This window comes from Cornus florida, unplaced genomic scaffold, assembly GCF_030987335.1.
Source record: "Cornus florida cultivar Cherokee Brave unplaced genomic scaffold, ASM3098733v1 CherokeeBrave_3.0.0_Hap2_Chr02, whole genome shotgun sequence".
Classification (NCBI taxonomy): Eukaryota; Viridiplantae; Streptophyta; class Magnoliopsida; order Cornales; family Cornaceae; genus Cornus; species Cornus florida.
Genome location: NW_026775572.1, coordinates 69240772 through 69264207, shown reverse-complemented (window position 1 = coordinate 69264207; position 23436 = coordinate 69240772). Strand labels below are relative to the sequence as shown.

General features: G+C 34.1%; 1 pseudogene; it reads right to left on the bottom strand.

The window, feature by feature from the left end:
- Positions 1–2368: 2368 nt before the first annotated feature.
- On the bottom strand, positions 2369–22962 carry LOC132296385 (uncharacterized; annotated as a pseudogene).
- Positions 22963–23436: the final 474 nt, after the last annotated feature.

Sequence of the window (23436 nt, the reverse complement as noted above, 5' to 3'; positions counted from 1 at the left end):
GTCTAATATTATATACAACAAAAATAATTATTATTTTTAATTATTTTTTATATTTTTTTAAAATTTTAAATTATTTTTAAAATTTATTTTTTTATTTTAAAATTTATTTTTTTATTTATGTATTTTATAAAAAATTATTATTTAATTATTTTTTTGGAAAGGTTTTCAAATTTTTTATTTTTTAATTTTTTTATTATTCAAAATTATTTTTTAATTTTTTAAATTACTTTTTAGTTATTTTTTTTTTTTAAAAGAAATATCTAGAGAAAGAAACTTAGAGAGAGGGGATTGATGAGAGACAAATTTAGAGAGAGAATTGTGAGTGAGAGAATTTTAGAGAGAGAAATGAGTTAAGTGCAATATAGAATAGATGTGTGTTGTGTGTTTATTATATGATTGGCGAAATATGGGTTGAATATGGTTAACCATATTCAACCAATCTTGATCCTCAAATTAAGTAGTTAAAAATTACCCAACCTATCTTGACCCTCAAATTAAATATGGTTCACCCATAACCATTAAAAAGCGGGCGGATATGGGCGGGTTGATGGTTCCTGACCCATTTTGTCACCCTTATTTGTGGGGTATGAATTTCCATTCCATTGTATTTTGTAAAGAGTGATCAGAAATATGATAGAGGTTGTCTCTAAAGACAAGGTGAAATACTACGATTTACTAAAATTTTAATTTCTTTAATGTTATACATGTTTTTTTTTTTTTTTTTTTTGTTAGGAGGGGATGATATTTGTTTTTGGTAGGGTATAAAATATTATGTACTAATTAATGAAAATTGCGTGTGATTAAAGTATTATGAACTGAATTTTGCCAAGAAAACCATTCTCTATTTAGTTGCCAACTCTTGTGTTTTCCTTTAAAGAAATGGCAAATGACGGTTCAAAACGTCTGAGCTTGAAGGTTCTGGTGGATGAAGAAAAGAATCGAGTTATTTATGCAGAGTCTGATAATGAATTCATGGATTTTCACTTGAGCTTCATTATAATACCTATTGGCAGTGACGGACCCAGGAAATTATGTTTGGGGGGGGGGGGGGGGGGGGGGGGGGTTCTGTTTAATAACAATTTTTTTTTTTTGATAATTAAGCAAATTCATTAAAGGCGTTCAAAAGGGGAACGCGTCCCAAAAACAACAAAAGGATCCCATTGAACACATTTACAATTTAGATCATCATAATAAGCAAAAATATTTTTTTTTTTGTTCATTGAATCATTAAGCACATTCACAATTGTCTCCGACGACTTTTCATATTTTGAAAACGTCGTATGATAACTTCATTATCTATGCCACTAGATATCTCCTTTTCAATATATACTATCAAGCTATCACTCATCCATTCATCTCCCATTTTGTTACGTAATCGGTTCTTCACGATATTCATAGCAGAAAATGCCCTATCTACAATAGCAGTTGCAACTGGTAGGATCAACGCTAATGTCACAAGCAAATAAACTAGTGAATGTACCTTGTCTCTTTTGGTTTCCACCATTTTTTTCGCAAGGTCACTAATCCCTTTTAATCCTTCAAACTCGCTATTAGAACGCACATCCGCAATATAATTCTCAAGTTGATCACCAAGTCTCATGAGAGCATGTGGAGAAAATTCTTTTGGATAAAATTGAGCAAAGCGGATTAGTTTTTGCTTTTCAAAAGCACAAAATGAATCATCCGGACATAAGTAAGCCACACAAAGCAACAACTCGGAACTCCTTTCAGAAAAATGACTAGTTAGCTCTTGAAGTTGCATATCTATGATGGAATAAAACAAATCAACACGATAATGACTCAAGTTTGACTTGTCATGAGCTTTACACCGTAGTCTTCCTCGAGGTATAAATGTATCATCCATATTTGGAATATGAATGTCATTTTTCACACAAAAAGAAGAAACTTCATTGAGTAAAGAATCCCATCCACTTTCTCTCATCCTTTGTAATTGGACCTTGCTTAATTTAACCAAGGACATAGCAACCACAATATCTTGATCTTTCCTTTGAAGTGCCTTTGACAAATCATTTGTAATTCCTAAAACAGCTCTCATCAAATGCAAACAAAATATGAAGTTAAAGGATTTGTATAAATTCCAATAAAAGATTTACTTCAAACTTTTTTTCTGATGACCCATCCTCTGCAAGTGTCTCAAGTACAGTAACAATAGCTGAAAACATAATAATCACGCTAATCAAAGTGTCATAATGTGAACCCCAACGTGTATCACTAGCTCGTTTAAGAGAAGTGTTTTGATTTAGGCCTTGCCCTCTTGAAAGCTCACCATTGTTAAGTGCCTCGGTAACTATAGAAGCTTGCTTCTCTCGAAGAATATCACAACGTTTACATGAACCACCAACTATATTTATAAGATTAGCAACAAAAGTGAAGAGAGAAATAATATCCTCATTTTTTTTGCCATACCCACGAGAGCCAATTGGAGTTGATTGGCAAAATAATGAATGTAAAAAGCACATTCATTCTCCTTCAAGATGAGAGTTTTGAGACCATTGAACTGACCTCGCATATTACTAGCCCCATCATAACCTTGCCCTCGTAATCTAGAAATGTTCAACCCATGTCTAGAAAATAAAGCATCAATTGCCTTATTGAGTGAGATGGAAATGGTATCAGAAACATGCACTAGACCCATAAAACGTTCAACTACATGCCCATTCTTGTCCACATACCGTAAAACACAAGCCATTTGCTACTTTGTTGATATGTCCCGAGATTCATCAATTAGAATAGAAAAAAAAAAAGCATCACCAATATCTCCAATAATAACATTGAGAGTCTCCAATGCAATGGCATTAACAATGTCCTTTTGGATCTTAGGTGCCGTTAATTTGTGATTTTCAGGAGCATTTTGCAATGTAACTGCATTATTGTCTTCATTATGATTTGCAAGAAATCGCAATGTCTTAAGAAAATTCCCTTGGTTGCTTGAATCCTCAGATTCATCGTCACCATGAAATGCAAGACCTTGTCGCAAAAGATGTCGAACACAATCAATTGATGCAATCAATCGTGTTCGATATGCAATTCGTGTCTTCTCCGATTACTTGAAGAAAATTAACTGAATGTGTTGCTTTTGTTTTATTAATGCTTGGCATATACTCGAACATTGGTTGTCGGTACTTTTTTGACCTCCAACGTGGCTTTGTAGTTTTTCCAAACCCTTCTTCTAATTAGATAATCCTTCACTCATGAAGGTATCACCACCCGATTGTTCTCCAATTTTTGATTTAAAAAGACATCAATATAAACAATATGCTTCATCTTTACCTATGTTATATTCTGACCAAGTAGAAAATGCATTAAACCATGCCGGGTTGAATCGTCGTAAGCATTGTCCATAACTCTTATAAGGAAAATGATATTATTTAGGTTGGCAAGGACCCTTTAGTATATATGCTCTTCGAATTTGATCTCGGACATCAGGATGGTAATTCAATATCGGAGTTCGTAGTCCAGGATTTGCAGCTAGATCCTCAAGGTTGATCTCTACATTACTTATCTTTGAAAAGCCATCATCTCTTCTTAGAGATGGTGATAACCCTCTTGTCACAAATTTGTCCATTATTGATCAATTTCCTATAGAAAGTGACGACATTTTAGTTTGGTTTCTTAGTGATCAATTTCCCATCAACAAAATAAACACATTCAAAATTTGCATATTATAACAAATTGTGCACTTGTGTTGTTGTGCATTGTAATAAAAAATAAAAAAAAAAGAAATTAAATATTCAAAAATTGCATATGCATTGCTATTAGAAAAAATAAATCAAAGGGCGTAGTTGTACAAAAGAACTTAATCTTGCAAGTTGCAACATTGAACACTCCCAGACTCCCAGTATCAATTGCATTTTTCAGGTGATTAAATGAGCATAGAATTAAGCATCCCAGCAACCAAAGTGTCCAAAAAGCCTTTGTATATCGGTTATAATGATTCGTATTTACTAGCAAGTACATATGTCCTGAGTTTGGCACAAATGATTATTTTAGTTACCTTCTACTTTCCACTGGGTCATGTAAAAACAAAATTGAAAGAAAATAAGAAAAGGGGAAACAACAAAAAAAAAAAAAAAAAAAAAAAAAAAAAAAAAAAAAAAAAAAAAGAGGAAAGAAGAAGAAGAGAGCTCCAGAGATTATAGCATTACATTCAACTAACAATTCGATTCCTCTATTGTGGACATTATACAACTACCCATGAAATGAGCATGTTTCTAACATCAATTGTTATAATATATACATACATGTGTACACACGTAAAACACACCAATATTAGATATTTGGATGAATATGGTGTCAGAAGCAGGGTCATAATCTTGGTTTCTTGATTCTTTATTATTTTTTGATTCTTTTGTTAAAATTAATGCCTTTAAATGAGTAAGCAAAAGGTTTGAAGTCTCCAGGCAGTCTCCAAGTTATGTAGATGTCTTATTTGCTTCCAATTCTTTAGATTAACTTGAATCAAAAAGATTTGAAAAGAAAATAAACCGGCCTTATCAAAGCCCTAATCCAAAAAAAAATAATAATAATAATAAATAAATAAATAATATTTAAAAGGAAAAAGAAACCACATAGAAAGAACACAACATATCTTCGATTCTTCATCATATATATTTCTTTGTTGTTGTATTAGCAATTAACACATTAATTAGTCAATTAATTATTTCAATACGAGAGAGAGCATGAAAAGGCACAAAAGTTACATAACCTAAATCACACTTTGACAAAATCAAGAACGATTAAGCAGTAAACAACATACGAATTTAGATTACAGGCTGAAAACGAATCATCAATTCTCATTTCGAACAGAAATCTAACACATAAATGATAAATCAACCAAAATCGAGCAAATAATCAGTTCTTGAGAACCAATAAAAAAAGAAGAAGGTCAGTTGACCTACCTTTGATTTGCAGTGTGAAAGTTGAGAAATCAGAGACCAAAGTTGTGGAATAATAGCAGAAGAGCAGTTTGAGCAGAGCATTAAAGAGAGAAGCAAACGGAAAAGGGCTAAGCGAGGCCGCAAGGATGAGAGAAAAGCTCTGACAACAAGAAGAAAAGGTTCGATGGAGAAAAGTTTTTTTTTGGAAAGTACGATGGAGAAAAGTTGCCAGTATATATTTTGAGAACTTAATAGTGGGGGGTATTTGTGAAATTTCAGAGGGGCCATGACATACATTTTTTTAAAAAAAGTGTAATATATAATAGGAATTTTTTTTTTTTCAGAGGGGGCATTCGCCCCCCTAGTCCACAGGTAGGTCTGTGCCTGCCTATTGGAACCATTATCATACACATCCATGAACAAGCATCGAAATTCGAGATTGGCTGCCGGAACAACTTGTACGAAAGTATTGCGAGTCTTGACAATAAACGTCTGTAGAGTGTGAAGTGCAAGGACAAGCTTCTATATCCTCATAGTGCTGCTGAAATTTACTACAAAAACCTTAAACTAAATTCTCTTAATAGTACTATTATTTAGTAATACGCCTGCTCAAACGAAGCATGCACCTTGTATCCTTGTCGAACTGATTATTGCCATTGTGAAAGAACCATAAGTTATAAAGTGAAACTAGAAAAACCTATCTCTGTTCCCCTGGTTGGAGGGGCTTTTGTGAAACCCAACTCGCGCTTTATAATAACCGATGACCTTCAAGTATTGCCGATGTTTACTATGATTAGCTTAATGTTACCTAAAAATCTTGGAGCTGTGGATGGAAGCTCACTGAAAGAGAGATGTCTAAACATAGGGAAGGATGAGGTAATTGACAAGTTGATTTATTTATTTTTATTTTTTCTTTTAATTCTACAAGTAAGACGATTTGACCATAACGCCTCAGTCTCCAATCTCAGGCTTATCTCTTATTAACAGATTGAATATACCCATAAGCCACATTGTAGAACGAGAAGTGTAATACCCCGATATTTTAAAGGATTTATTAATTAAAATTAATTACTATTATTTTATTTTTAAATGATTTGTTTGATTTAATTGCTTTTATTTTTTTTTTTAAATGATTTGTTTTATTTAAATAAGTGTGTAGAATAATTGTTTTGTTTTAATTAAATTATATTTCGTGATTATATATGATGATTGTTGGCATATTAATTTTCTTGGTAAGGTGTGACTTAGTTGTAAATTCATATTTGTTAATGTACTTCGTGTAATTAGTTTTCAATATATTTTAAGTGTTTGATTAGTTATTTTATTTATTTAAATTAATTGGAATAGGCTTAAGGGAAGTTGGACCAAAGGATGTGGTCTTGGGCTTGGATGAAGCCTTATTGGGTAATTAATTAGAGGCCCATAGTTATGAGATTATTTAAAAGATTTTGTTGTGCATATATATAATAAGTATTATTATTTGAGGTTAATTAATTAATTATATAAATATAATTAAATAATATAGTTAATTAATAATTATTATCGAAGGATATATACATATATATTATATATATTTATGGATATATGTGCATATGATTTAATTATTTAAGGAAGGAAATATACATATATATTGTATAAAATATATGTGTACTTGTATATATATATATATATATATATATATATATATACAAATACACATATATTATATATATAACATAATATATGTGTATATATATTTATATTATCTTATTAAAGGATGATTATTATTTATTCAATAGTCATACTAGTAATAGGATTATGGTTATGTGTATAAATATACACATAAGGTTTTATTATGAAAGATTTTCACATTAGAAAAATAAGAAAAAGAGTAAGAGAGAGAAGAAGAAAAGCTAACGAAGAAGAGGCCGGATCAGAGAAAGCGGATCTACTTCTTCTCTTAATATTCATAAACCTATCACCTTGAGTATCAAAATTATATTTTTATTTTGTTGATTAAAAATAATTTATTAATTAGATTAGATGAGCATGTTTATTCCTTGCAAAATATTAGATTTAAACATGTGATATATTGATATATATGATTATGAAAATTTAATTTTTGTATGTGAGGTGATGTTAATTAGGTTTTATTTTCTATAACTTTTATAGTTTGTTATGAGTTAGTTTAGCATGATTAATTGAATGAAATTGATCTTAATATAATTATATATGTTAATTTATACTCAAAACAATCGATAAAGCTTTTGGGATTTTTTCTGGAATTTTTCTATATTTTTCTGGATGTGTTTTATATATATTTTTTGTTTTTTTAGAATTATATATATAATTATATTTGTGTATATATATAATATATCGGCGCATTGGAGGCTTCTGTGTAATCGGCACCTCAAAGAAGAGTGTGTTCCAGTGCAGCGAGGCACATAGTATGAGGGTGAGTTCGCTAATATGAACCCTTGGATTAAATTGATGCAAGGAAGATGACTCAGTGTAGCATAGAACATGGGATTATGGTGCGCATGTAATCTGGGTTGTTGACTTAGTCAAGTCAACAAAATAATGATCCGGTGCAGCGCAGCTCCATAGAACATGGAGTACCAACCAACCAGGGGGCGCCACATCATCCAGAGAGTAATCAAGCACGTGTCCAACGCGTATGGGCTCATGGCTTCTTGTGGAAGCACGTGAGGGCGCACGTAGTGAGTCTAGGCACGTGTGGCGGCGCGTGGGGGCGCGTGTGAGGGTGTTTGAGGTTCCTGAAAGTTCCTGTGTGGTCCAATGAATTCCCAAAATTGATTTTTAAGCTGTTAAGGTTGAAAGCAACCATTAGAGGATGTGTTTGTGGTGTTTTGGGAGGCATAGAGTAGCACTACGATGTTTAATGGGCTATATATATATTAAATTAATACTTGGGGATGGAGGAAAGTGTGTATATATATATATTATATGCATATATATGAATTAATTAATATATGATTAGAATGGAATGATATATGTGTGTGTATATATATATTATTTTAGTAATCAAGGACTTTTGTAGAAGGTGTTTATACATATATTTATAATAAATAATATATATGTATGTGTATATCCTATTTAAGATGATTAAATTATTTATCTTAGTTGGTATATCTTAATAAACTGGTTGTTAAATTAAATGGTATGCTTATAATATGCATTGAATGCCTAGGTATGGTGTGATTTATGATTAAATTAGTTTTAAGTTTTGGTATGTGGCGGAATTGTAGGCATATATGGCCTTATTAGTTATGAATAAATTTCATATATGGAAAACATGGTTGAGTTGCTAATTAAAGGCATAAGTAAATATATTTAAGGAAGCATGGTTGAATTACTATCATATAAATAAATACATTTATAATGGCATGGTTGATTTGCCAGTGCATAATTAAATTGCTATGCGTTTAGATGATTAAAAGTTCATCTAAAGTTATTGTAGGTATAAGTTGGATTATGGTTAGAGTAGTCTAGTACTTACAAGTTAGTGTATTATTTTATATAAATTAATAAAATAATATTGGTGGAGACACGGATGATTTGTCAAAGCTTAAATTTTGGATATGTAATTTAAATAATCAAAATTACTATTGGGTTTTAGATTTATTATATTATTCCTTTAATTGTAATTTGTTGGTTAATTGATTAAATTACTGTTTAGGATAGAATTAAGGTGAGTGGAGTTTATGTTATAAGAAAATTATATTGGTGGATTGATTTAGGTATGATTATTAATTAATCATTGGTTAATTTATGGTTTTAACATTTTAATGTACTTATTAATGGATAAGAGTACTGTATTATATATAAGTATTTATTTCTATGTGTATCAGCATATATTAAAGTTAAAACTTATTTAGGGTTGGTTTTGGTATAGATGATTTGTTTATTGGTTTTCAGAGGCTTGGTAGAGAGAGCTTGCTCGTAGGGTTTAACCTGCAATTTGTTTTTGCATGTTACTAGAAGTTCAAGTCACAAGGCTGAGAATCCGCAGCTGGAGGACTTATCCATTCTTCAGGTTTATTTAAAAGTAGGATATTATTATTATTATTATTTTCATTTGAGTTTAGTATTTAATAATGAACTTCTGGATAGTGGATTTTGGTTAAGGGGTTCTTGAGTTACAAGATTCCCGAGTTGTAAATTTTGGAGAGTTGTTAATGGAACTTTTATTTAATATATTTCTTTCAGCTAGTTATTCCTTTTTTTTTTTTTTTTTCTGGTACTCTGTGCTTATTTAAATACTTTAATTGTTTTGATATTCCCTGATTTTGTGCACGAAATTGATCAACCTATGTTCCGAAATTAGAGGTATCACAAGAAGTAACCATTGGTGAGGAGGAGGTAAGTTAACCACTTTGTAGCTAACTGACTTTAACACTCCTATTGTTTTTATACAAGTCTTAGATTTCACATTTTGCGTACTATAATTTACATATATTACTATTGCAGGCTTTGCGTCTATTAGAGGCTGCTTTTGTATCTGGATCCGCTCTGACAGAAACTTTAATACTGAAGGAGCCGAAACAAAACCACAAGGTAATATCAGTCGTCTTGATGTAGGAAATGTAGAAACTGAATGCAAACTCTGTAATGGTTATTATATATATATATATATATATATATATATATATATATATATATATATATCTTAGTGGAGGGACCCACCTTCCACTTACTTTTTTAATGGCCATAAGGCCATTTAGACCTCAAAATCTCACTCTCTCGGTAGAATCTCTTCCCCCTTATTTCTTTCATTTTCTTTTTCTTTTGCTATGATTTTCAAGACTTGATTCCCCCTTTGTCTTTAAGAATTTGATAGTACTTCATTAGGCAAAGTTGTAAAGCTCGTTGAGGCCGTTATTTTGATCGGAGGAAAGTTTAATTTGGTTACCCTTTGGATTTCAAAAATTTGAGCATAATTGGGGCTTTTTGCAACCATTGAGGTAGGGGTGCTCTAATCCACATTTTTTTGGATTTCTCGTGAATTTTTTGTTTTTTGTTTTTTTTTTACTCTAAGCATGTTTAATTTTAATTATCTTGATTATGTTTGTTGTGGTCGTTGGTATTTAAGGTGATAAAGGCATATTATGTGTTAAGTAAGCTTATGAATATAATTAAATTCTTGTGGTGAAGAAACATGCTTAGTGTTGATGTATTATATGCCCTATGATTTTAAATTGCTGTGGAAAGTGATGTTGTAGTTATGAAAATAAATGATTTAATTTTATACCTTATGTAATTAAGTTGTTGGATATGCGAATTGAAAGTATGTAAAAATGCCATGATTTAGAAAAGTAAGAATGTGATATTGTATGGAAATTCATGTTTTAAAAATGCCTAAACGATATGGATGATATGTACGAAATTTTTATATTACCATAGCATTGAAGGAATTGCATAATTCATGCATTGCCATTGGGAAAATAAAGTGAAAAGTTTATTTTAAAAACAAATGAAATTATTTTTGGGAAAAGTTTTTAAAAAGTGTTTGTGAAAACCGGACGCCTAGGAGGCGCCTAGTGGTCCTTGGTGTTAGTGTAGTCTAGAGGGGACTAGAGATTGAGCTAATTAGGCCAGATGCGACACCTTGGAGGTGCCTTGTGGTCTTGGATAGTTAGCCAATCCTCCCTTCATGACGCCTTGGACGTGCCTTGGGTCTGATTGCACTAACGGTTTGGAAGTTGAAATGGTAATGTTTCGGAAAATGGGGAGCAACATGGGCATGGCATTACACTTCGTTGGCATACATGGAATAATTGTGACTTGAATGACAATTGTGGTTATATTTGATGTTGTGGTTATGGATTATATTCCCAGTATTGTATGATCCCATTCTCTTGATATCTATTATATATGTGGATTCACAGGGTCATAAGAGGTGTGTCTTAGACACTTCCTATTGAGCTTTATGCTCACCCCATTATTTTAACATTTTTCAGGTTTAGGAAAAGAAGGGGCGGGCGACAGCGCATCGTAAATTAAGATTGGACTAGAACTCTTATTTTGTTGTCTTTTGTATAGAAACATGATCATGTACCTATTATAAAAATTAAGTGTAACTTGTATAGTGTTGTAATGGTAGAATTTGTACAAATAAATATATTTCATGGATTGTAACTTAATTAAAGTGATTCCTTATTTGAATGAGATGGAGGAACGGGACATTTTGTATGTATGTGTTGATTTTGGGGATGTTGTATAATATTGCATTGTGTGTTGGGACATATGTGATATCCCTCGGATCCGAGACACGAGTTGATCAGGCCCAGGCCCAAACCCGAGGGAATATCAAACAATTAATATTTTAAAGTGAACACAGAATACAAAATGAATTTAAGAAATAATAGTTTAATCTGGAAGAAATCTAAAATATAAAATCCTTTAAAATTAAATACTTAAAAAAAACCCGGATAATAATAATCCAACTCCAAAACCTCCAAGGGTACAACTCGGGAATCCATCCAGTGGAACCCTAATAAGAAAAACCAAACTAAAATAAAACTAGAAGAAATACATAATTAAATCATAGAGAGAGATCCTATGTCGTTGGAAGAATGAGTGACCATCTCTGCTCAGCACGAACAAGCTCAAGCCTAGAACTGACGTACACCTGAAAAATAGGAGTGGGTCAGGCCCACGAACAAGTTCTAACCTACTACAATCCAAGCAGAGACTCGATACGCATATATACTCTAACCAACTCAACAATAACTATATAAGTCGTGTATATATATATATCCACGCTATGGACTCTCATTGGACTATGATACGGGTCTCAACCTGAGTAGAAGGTAACATGCAAAACGCACCTGAGTGGGCATGACTACCTAAGCCTAACAGGGTACACCTCAACCAACATAGCCAGTTATGCGTCCTATTGCATATACGCTCCCTAACCGTTGACTTTGAGACTCAAGCTCAAGTTACGGTACCATAATAATATATTTAAAATCCGTTCATAACCATCCATAATAAATCTAGTAAGTCGTTCAGCTTATTCAATTACACAGACTTAACCTAGATAACAAGTAATCCAGCTAGTCATTCAGCTTGTGCAGTTTCTTTGACTTAGCATAAATATAAGTATGATTTAATTATAATCCATTCCTTTATTCCAATTCAGGTTGGATTTAGTATTTTGTAACTAAACCATTCCTGGTATGTCACCGTCCCATACCGGTGCATACAATCCACCCGCCTAGAAGTTGATAATACAAATCACGAATTTAAATACCAACAACTTCACAATAAGCAGAGTCAAAATATTAAATTGAATATGCTTAATTTACCCCATTATGCAGTTATTTAAGAATTTCTAATACAGTCAACATATGTATAAGTAATTCATCCATTATAAGCATATAATCATTCTGTAATTTAACATGCTTACTCCAGTAACTGATAACTCTTATCATGAGATATATCAATGAATTCCATATTGAACAAATAACAAATAGATATGTTATCATGCTTATATCGAATTACCAATGCAGAATTCTCCAACACCTGAGATTACACAAAATCCGTTTCCCCGTTCCCTATTCCATGACAAGTATAATATTAATTATATTAATTATCATGCTTGTCTACTATTTATCAATACAGAATTAAACAAATTCCCATTCACAGAGAATAATTAACCCGAGGTTTAGAAATATTAAAATCCTCCACAATTGAATTAACAACAGTTTTATCCATTATTAACTACTGTTCAAGCTACGAACATCTATGGTTCATTATGCATTAAACCCACTCTCTAAAGTTCAACAAGGCTTAGAACATCTCCAAACACTTCAATACAGCTTCCAACAGAATCTGAAAACGTGAAAATCCAAGTTCTGTAGCCCATACAGTCATAGAAAAATGGAAAAATAACAACCAACCAAGAGCCTGCTCTTCCAAAAGGAAGAGCCTGCTCTTCTCAAGCTTGGAGCCGGCTCTTCCAAGCATGGAGGCGGGTCCAAGTCCTTTAGATCCGGCTCTATGTTCCCATGGAGCCTGCTCTTCGCCCCAATGAGCCGGCTCTTCAAAAACAAGAGCCTGCTCTTTTCTGTTCCTTCATCTCCTTCACATCCGGTGTGTTTCTGTTGATCTGACTTCCATTCCTAAGGTACTTAGATGTTTAAACTAGGTTCCAAGTTAATCCATAATCCACTAAATTCTTTGTTCAGTTACCAAAATCAATTAAAGCATGAATTTTGCAACAAGGATTTAATACGAGCAGTTTATGCGTTCCCGAACACCAACTGTTTTAACATATCAATCTTGCAAACAAAATTAATTCCAGTAATTCCCAACATAGTATAGAACTTATTAAAATCATTACTCATCAATTTCCATTAATTAAACAGAAATTTCGCAATGAAGAATTTAACACAAACTTTAAACAACTTAAAAACACATTCAGTTTTTAGCATCTAAAACATGCAATCCAGTTCAATTTTAATCCTTATTAAATCCTAGAATTATATTAGTCGTGCAAAGAACATGAGCCTAAGGGAAAGAGATAAGATTAGAACTTGTCTGTGAGACTCGGTTCAGAAATCTCAGCGTCTTTTTTCTAAGCTTTCCCGGTGATCCTTTGGTTTTCCCTCTCTATTCTCTCCCAGACTCCTCCAGACTTCTCTCTGTTCTCTTTATGTCGTGAATAGGGTTCTCAAACCCTAAATTGATTGTAATACTTATATTTATAGGTTTACACCAAAACCGTGGTTTACTAAACCCTAAACTATTTCTTAGTTGGCCCATAGAAAACCAAATTAATGTTTAATTATGTCGGCTACATACGTGATGTCTAAAAAACCTAATTTAACACAACACACTTAACTTAACTCAATTAATATAACCATGCAATTAAGACAACTAAGAAAATAACAATGAGCTAAAAACAAGTAACCAATTTAAAATTAACTCAAATAACTCAACTAATTCACATAAGTCAAATTATTCAAATAATTTAAGTAATTCAAATAATTCAAATAAACAATTAAATAATTAAAAATTCAATTAAAATAATAAATTAAATACCAGGACTATCCTTTTGAAATTAGGGGTATTATAACATGATAGATTAGTTTTAAGGCACAGTGCGGGCATTGCATATTTTATGTATTTCAACAGGTTATAGAGGGATTTTTCTGCGGAGGTCATGCTGAAATTTTATTTATTTTATTATTATTATTGTTATATATTTGGTATCATTTTGGGTCGTTACAAATTTGGTATCAGAGCATTAGGTTCGAAAACCTTTAGGACGACGGGTAGTGGCTTACCTAGATGGGGTAGAAGGTTGACTTGCATTGATTGCGTGCTTGTGTTTACGTGTTTACTATTTTAAGAAGCATGCCTACTTGTTACTTGATTATATGTTTACGGTTTTAAAAGAACATGCTTATTTGTTGAGTGTCCACATGCTTATGTGTTTAATTACTAAAAATGTGTGTTACATGGCCATGGAGATGAAATGTATAAATGATTGAAACCATGTTAATTGTGATAAGATGACAAGTGTGATTTAGGTGGTTACGGTGAGTGGTAAACACAGTGTGTGCAATTTTTTTTAAATGATAATGTGGCAAGTAGTGAGCACGGTAGGTACAAGCATGTTTCGTATGGTATTGTAACGGTTATTTAAGCATGATTTATGTAAGTATTTTTTTAAAAAGGAAAGACGGGGTATTTAAATTTTAAATGAAGGGACATGATTGTATTATGGTATGGGGTACGGTAAAGTACTTGTTGCGGCATGCATGGTTGTAAGAGTTTTAACCTGAGTAGGCGAGGAGCTCGGTTGTTTTAGGGTTGTTTAGGGTGTCGGTTCTTATCGAACGAATGGCGTGGACTTCTAGCTCGTGGATTGAGCTATTTGGTGTGTAATTATTCTAATCTTCTTGTTACATTTTGTGCGGTGCTTAGAACACAACTTTAGAGCAGTTTTGCATTTCAAGGCACGATGTCCATGTGGTATATGAGTTTCATGTCTTAGTGCATGGGTTTTGTGACCGGAAAGGTTAGGCGTAAGGAGTGAGGGTTTCGTGGGAGAAAGGTATGATCTTAGGAGGTTAGTGTTTGTGACTTGGGTCACGGTTTGGTGCAGACGTTCTTTTTGAACCGATTTGTGGTGGGTATGACAGGGATTGCTTAAGTCACGAGTGTAGTCTATGGGTTGTAGACATGCATTTTGGGTATTCTGGTACAGTTCGGGGAAACGTGTTGGTTATGACTGTTAAGGGGACTTGTTGGGCTCTATGAATCTAGGGTGGCGTAGGCGTTGACTAAAGTCATGCCAGTGCCGGGTGATTAATTATTTGATATGATTCAGTTTATAGGTTGTAGGAGTCTATCTTAATGACTTGTTAGTCGAGGGTGATTCCCATTTCGGGAAGCTACTGGAGCATGTTGTGGGTAATTGACTCTCGGTGAGTTTATTACATGGCTTGGTGGATGAGTAGGGTTATAGGCTGTCACAGTTGTCAAGAAAGTCTCAAGGTAGGGTATAGTGGTCAGTTTTAGTTAGGTAGTGCAGGAGTGCACGATAAGGCAGGTAGTATGGGATCATTGGAGTGTTTGGTTGTTTGCGGATGAAGTGATAGCTGGTGAGTATTGTGTGAGTATTGTGTTATCAAATGAATTGTGTTTTAGAATTTGGAAGTTGTGGATTGGGGTTGTATTTTAATTGCTTATAGGGTATCAGGAGATAGTGCTGGTTGTTTGAGGATCCAAAAAGATAGACTGATGATTAGAATGATTGGGATGAGGGTGATCTCGTAGGTTTAGTTGGTAGCCCTATTTGACTTTTGTCGGGGCCAAAGGTGTTCTGAGGAATGGTAAAGAGGAGAGGTAATGATGTTGAACCTAGAGTGCGAAGTTTTCTTGTTTAGGCAAGTAGGTTGCCTTAGAAAGAGTGGTTTGAGTTGCCAATTAAGCATTGGTGATTGATTGCATTGTAGATGGTTTTGAGGAGATAGTTAAGTGTTGAGCATTTTGGGTTTTATACTCATTTTTGCTTTGAGGATTTGTCAGCATGGCATTGCTATATGGAAGTTCTTTTTTAGTGGTAAATAGTGGCTGTTGTGGGGGAGTATCGAGAGTGATGCTTATTCTTTTGTTATAATGGTGTTACCTTAAGATGTTTGAGGATGAATCATTTGGTAGTAGCTTGATTGTCCGGTAAGATGAGAGGTTCGCGTTGTCATGCGAGGATGATGGTAGTCGAGGCGTTATAGGGTGATGTTTAGTGCTGATGAGCATAATAGTTTAAGGTATGATCCGAGGATGGTTCAGAGATTAAGAGTTGTTTGTTATATGTTGTCAGGTATGTGATGAGGGTTGTACGTCAGTCGAGGTGATGGTGGACTACTTAGTCCATAGAGCTAGTGAAGGCAGTGGTGTTGCCATATAGACATCTTTTTCTTTTGAAGAATCAGTGGATTGTTGTGACTGAGGTCACGGGTCTTGTGTGCACGATGATGGAGGCAGTGTCACCTAGGAAGGTGGAGTTGGAATAGATGGTAAAGTGTCATTTTATGGCTAAGAAGTTATGATTTGGGAATGATGGGTTCCAAGTAGAACGGGATGCGGTGTCCAATGGGTTGTGATCGTTTCTAGTGTTGGTATGCAGTAAGCGATTGGTGCTTTTATCTTATATGATTGGTTTTGGTTAGCATGGGTTTTAAGGAGCAGTGTGTGTGAGGTTCTGGTCTTGATAGCGTGCGACGGTCCGTTAGTGGCGAGGTTGCTTAAAGTTGAGGTCGTAGTCTCGTATGTGTTCCTAGTTGGTTCTTCTCCTTGTGTGTAAGGAATTCAATTCGTCTCAGGTGAGATTGGGTGTCCATGGTTGGACAATTGATGTGTAGCAGGTGACAAGGTGTCGGGTGCATTCAGGTGCGAGTTGTCAGTCTCTTATGAGAGCGGGGTTTGTTACCCTTTCCATTTGTTCTAGTCCTGGTAAAGACATTGTTTGTTGTGAGTCTTGTTTTATATTTAAGAGTTGTGCGCGTCCGTGAGTGGATGAACCTGTGTGTGATTTGCTATGTTATTGAGTTCATTAGTAAGGGCTTGGTTGATTTGGTCGACTCACTCCTACGGAGGGAGATAAAGTCATCGGTTTTTAGTAGTGCTTGTTTTGAGGGTGGTTTTGATGGCACGAGCTGCCGAATAGGGATTGTGTTTCCAGTGTCTGGTACTTTTGGTGATGGCTAGGGGCGTGTCATGAATTGTAAGATTAAGGATTATTAGGTGATCTGATGTGAGTCATGTACACGGGTGTTTTTATCGATGTCTGATTCGAGTAGTGTTTTGAGGATAGGTGTTGGTATTGTTTGACTATTATACAGCTAAAGAATGAATGTGAGATTCCATTGAGGAATAATAGGGATGATTGACTTTGACTTTGAAGTTTCAGGCATAAGATTGTCGTATTGTGTGTTTTGACGAGGTCAGAATCGAATCGAATCATGTTATGGAGTTGTTTGCCTAGTATGGGTGTTATGAGGAAATTAGAGATCTTTTGTGCTAGTTGATAATTGTTGGTTGGTTTCTTCGGGTGTCGCACCCCAAAACCCACAAGTTTGTGATACCAAAAAATAGTGGTGTAGAGCTATGATGAATGTGGTCAAGCTTTACATTTAGAAATTGCCACTACTACCTTTCACTAAAAGTATAGCTAGGGCAAGTAGGGATCGTCCCAAAGGATTGGTGGGTCGTACTAGGTTGTGGAATCGAGATTAGGGTTAGTAGGTCGAGTGATCAAAAGATTGGTTGATGGTTGAATTACACTAAGATGTAATTTAAACTTAAGTAGGCAATTAAATGTAAATGAGAGAAAATAAGAGAGAGATCTTGGGGTTTAGAGATCACCACTAAGCATAGCTTTTCTACACCCTTAATAAATGATTAATGAGGGGAAAAACATGTATTGCAACATAGTGTATGTGTGTGGTTGTTTCAACAAGCATGGATGACAAATTAAACATATATTGTCTAAGTAACATGATGAATAGCACAATATATCAAATTAAGCCATTAATCATTTCTTTAAGCTCACAATCTAAACACATCACAAGGTTAGAGATATATGTTACTTGCTTTCATAAGTATGGAACATCGAACAACAAGCATAGCTTGTCCTCTCATTTAACACCTAAACTACAACTACACTACAATTAATGACATGAAATTAAACTAATTAAACTAAGGGAGAGGTACAATCCATCAAGAAATGAGTATGAGCCATCAAAAAAACTACAAGAACATTCCATTAAGCATTATGTCTTGACAACCTCTAGATCTATAGCATTAATACACATAGAAATGCATCAATAACACAAGAAATAGAGATAAACACATGAACATCTATTCTAGCTACATAGACATATGGATAGAATGAAATGATCAATTGAAAACATTAAACCACATAAATCATTGAATAAACAAGATCTATATATATAAAAGTGTCAAAACATGTATCACAATACAAATCCCCTCAAAAATACATAAATCAAGATGTAGAAAGCATGCCTAGGGATAACTCTAGCCCCAAGAGGATGTCTAGCCACTCATGGATAGTGTCCTCCAACCCTCAAGGGCTAACTCCATGGTAGAGATTGCTCCTCTTCTTGGTTGATGGAAGAACTCCAAGCTTATGTCTCTAGCCTCCTCCTTTCTTTTCTTCTTCACTAAGCATATTAAAATTGTGCCTCTCAAGTATATCAAGTATATCTCTGAAAAAATGGCTCATATTCCTTATATAGGTAGGTCAAATATCACTCCAAATGAGCTGGGCTCGTACACCAATATTTCTTCCAATGATTGGATCTGAGACAACTTTTAATAAGCAGGAATTTGGATTTTCTCGGGATTTAGGGAGTTCGATTGATCAAACTGAGATCGATCGAACATGGCTGAGATCTATCGAATTTAAGCTAGATCGATCCTCTATGACGGCGCCTTTTTGGATAAAAACAAATCTGAGATATTTTGAAGATATTTTTGGGAAAGAGACAAATATGGTAGGTAGGGTGGTACAAGTAGATAAGATGAAATCTTTTCAATCGATCGAAAGAAAGTTGGATCGATCGAACTTTGTGGGATCTTTGGATAAGGACAAAAGAGCTTGGATCTATCTTGGAATGCTGAGATCGATGAACTTTCGATCGATCAAATATATTGTAAGATCGATCGAACTTGCTGAATTTCCACCACTTGCTTCCTTTTGCTCCCACTTTGCTCCTTTCTTTGATTGATTTCAAGATTACTTCAGTTATGCTCTTATTTAGCTGAGTTAGCTTATTTTGGGGATAAGTACCTAGAAATGGAAATAATACAAAATCAATCTAAAGCGGGAAAATAAGATAGATAAAGGTCTTAGAATTCCTAAGCTTAAGGGGTTTAAATGCACACTTTTCCATGCTCATCACACCCCCAAACTTAAATATTGCTAGTCCCTAGCAATGCACTAGAAAGTAAAGGAATGAAATGAACAACTATATAACTATGAACTAAAAAAAAAAAAATGGATAACGCCACTTTCGTAGGTAACACGATTACATTTAGCATATGCAACAAGCCTTTTAAACCCCTAGTGGACGAGTGAAGTCTCGTGAGGGTTTCCAGAAATGACACCCACTAACATTAAGCTCATTCTCACTAAAGAGGCACCAATATTGCAAACAAGCATTAGGAGAAAACTACATCAAGTATGCAATTTTTCAAACAGTTCTAAGCAATCTCCCAAATTTTCAACATCAAGCAAGCAAGTATGGTCCTCCACAGATCAAGAAAATAATTATGAAAATTAAAACAACACTAGAATCCTTTTTGAGTGGATTGGCATCAAGTATGTTGTTATCTTAGCCAACTAAAGAAATGATCACATCATTACCCTCAAACTAGCATACAAATCTAGTACCGATCATCAAGACAAAGAGTGGACCTTTTATTAAAGCTTTATTATTCTAGGTGCGCTTATTCTTTTCACTCAATTTTTTTATTTATTTATTTATTTTTTCGCATCAAAGATGGAAGCATGGTGCAATATGTTGATCTATTAAGCTTTCTAATGATCCATGAGGTCGAGCGTTGGGTCAATGACTCCTAAACCAGACGGCTTTAGGGCACTAGGTATTCAAACACCCCTAAGGACTTACAAGCTCAAATCAACTAGGCTACAAATCAAGACAACCTCCGTCTAATCATTTCCCACTTCTCACCTTTTGGGAGAAATCCTCACTTTTTGGTAGTGGAGTGTGAAACCTGGTGACATCCGGTGTTAAAGGCAATAATGTTGGTGAGTTCATGGTTTTGAGGTTTTGTGAGGTGTTCCCGGGAAAATGTGTGGTTATGGGCCTCCTTCTTTAAGAAGGGTAGATTTCGATGACGAAATCTTTTAAGGAGGGTAGAATGTAATGTTTATTATATATATAAATATATATATATATATATATATATATTTCCTTTTTAATTTATATATCTATATCTTAGTGGAGGGACCTACCTTTCACTTACTTTTTTAATGGCCATAAGGCCATTTAGACCTCAAAATCTCGCTCTCTCGGCAAAATCTCTTCTCCCTCATTTCTTGCATTTTTCTTTTTCTTTTGCTATGATTTTCAAGACTTGATTCCCTCTTTGTCTTTGAGAATTTGATAGTACTTTCTTGGATAAAGTTGTAAAGCTCGTTGAGACCGTCATTTTGATCGGAGCAAAGTTTAATTTGGTTACCCTTTGGATTTCAAAAATTTGAGCATAATTGGGGCTTTTTGCATTCATTGAGGTAGGGGTGCTCTAATCCACAATTTTTTGGATTTCTCGTGAATTTTTCCTTTAATTTTACTCTAAGCATGCTTAATTTTAATTATCTTGATTATGTTTGTTGTGGTCATCGGTATTTAAGGTGATAAAGGTATGTTATGTGTTAAGTGAGCTTATGAATATAATTAAATTCTTGTGGTGAAGAAACATGCTTATGCCCTATGATTTTAAATTGCTATGGAAAGTGATGTGGTAGTTATGAAAATAAATGATTTTATTTTATGCCTTATATAATTAAGTTGTTGGATATGTGAATTGAAAGTATGTAAAAATGCCATGATTTAGAAATATGAGAATGTGATATTGTGTAGAAATTCATGTTTCAAACATGCCTAAATGATGTGGATGATATGTAAGAAATTTTTATATTGTCATAGCATTGAAGGAATTGCATAATTCATGCATTGCTATTGGGAAAGTAAAGGGAAAAGTTTGTTTTAAAAACAAATAAAATTATTTTTGGGAAAAGTTTTTAAAAAGTGTTTGTGAAAACCGGATGCCTAGGAGGCGCCTAGTGGTCCGTGATGTTAGTGTAGTCTAGAGGGGACTAGAGATTAAGCTAACTAGGCCAGATGTGATACCTTAGAGGTGCTTTGTGGTCGTGGATAGTTAGCCAATTCTCCCTTCGTGATGCCTTGGAGGTGTTTTGGGTCGGATTGCACTAACGGTTTAGAAGTTGAAACGGTAATGTTTCGGAAAATGGGGAGCGACATGGGCAGGGCATTGCACTTCATTGACATACATTGTATAATTGTGACTTGAATGACAATTGTGGTTATATTTGACGTTGTGGTTATGGATTATATCCCCAGTATTGTATGATCCAGTTCTTTTGATATCTATTCTATATGTGATTCACAGGGTCATAAGAGGTGTATCTTAAACACTTCCTATTGAGCTTTATACTCACCCCATTATTTTAACATTTTTCAGGTTTAGGAAAAGAAAGGGCGGGCGACAACGCATTGTAAATTAAGATTGGACTAAAACTCTTATTTTGTTATCTTTTGTATAAAAATATGATCATGTACTTTTTATAAAAATTAAGTGTAACTTGTATAGTGTTGTAATGGTAGAATGTGCGCAAATAAATATATTTCATGGATTGTAACTTAATTAAAGTGATTCCTTGTTTGGATGAGATGGAGGAACGGGACATTTTGTATGTATGTATTGATTTTGGAGATGTTGTATATTATTGCATTATGCGTTAGGACATGATAGATTACTTTTGAGGTCCAGTGAGGTTATTGCATATTTTATGTATTTCAACAGGTTGTAGATGGATTTTTTTTATAGAGGTTATGCCGAAATTTTATTTATTTTATTATTATTATTGTTATTTTTCGTATCATTTTGGGTCGTTACAAACTCAACATGACGTCTATTAGATTTATGTAATTTGTGTAGTACTTATGAGTGGAGTTCCATTGGGCAGCTGAAAAAGTACTGAGATTATAATTGAAAAGAACTACTTTCATTGACCTTAATTATCATGTTTCTAGTCTCAACATTTAAATCTGCTTGTTTATAATTAGTTGTGTTCTCCATGAATTTGTTTCTTTGGTAATTTAAATATGTATTTACATATATTTGCAAGCGATACCTAGAGATTCCACTGTGTACTAATTCCACGGAATTGAAAGGTCATAACCATGAGGATTTATTGAGGCAAAAAACTTATTCGAATTTAATCTTCACATTTTGATTGTATTTGGATGAGGAAAACCATGAAACCCTTGCAGCGACATATTTTAATATATACCCAAAACTAGAATAACAAAAAGGATCCTTACATAGACAGCATAAGAAAGATTGATAAGACAAACAAAGCAAAGACCTGAATCTGCTCTAAATCAATGTTGTGTTTCAATAGAAGCCGGGATTGAGTTAGTAGTACTAAACGGGGGGGACATGGGGGAACATTAACTTCAACAACTGCTTCAAGCATCTGAGTTACCTTCCTCATTGTGGGTCTTAAAGACGGGTCTTCTTGAATACACCAAATCGCAACCATTACAAACCTCTCTAGCTTCGCCCTATCGTTCATGGCCTCCACGTCACCTTCAACCAGCGCGTCTATTTTTCCTTCTTGGTAGCAGTCATAAGCCCAATCAGTTAGGATTTCTTTCTCTGCTTCACTGGTAGGCATATCTACGCTTCTCCGGCAACAGATGATCTCTAGCAGTAAGACACCGAAGCTATAAACATCGACTTTCACTGTGATTGGCATGCTCCTAAACCATTCCGGGGCAACATACCCTCTAGTTCCTCTAATGTCAGTGTGGGTTTGTGTAAAGTTTTTGACTTTTCAACTGTGGGACCCACCACCCACTCAAACATATGGTTTAGAGACTTTTTTTTTATGCTCATTCTCTCTCCCCGCTGAATCCTCTCTCTCGGCCAGTGCTCTATCTCTCTGCCTTTTTCTTTTTCTTTTTCCTTTGCAACTTGAATCTTTGATTAATTCATCATCTCTTGGTAGATTTGGGTGCCGTTTGAGGCAAAACAAAGCTTGTGTCGAGCTCTACGCATCCATACCAACAATTCCAGATTTGGTGCACCCTTTGAACTTCGAAATTTAGGACCCATTTCTAGGGTTTTGCCTATTTTGAGGTAGGGGCATCTTAATCCACTCTAGTCTTGTTCTATTGTGAATTTTACCTCCATGTTGTATTAAATATGCTTAATTTAGAGTTAATTATAT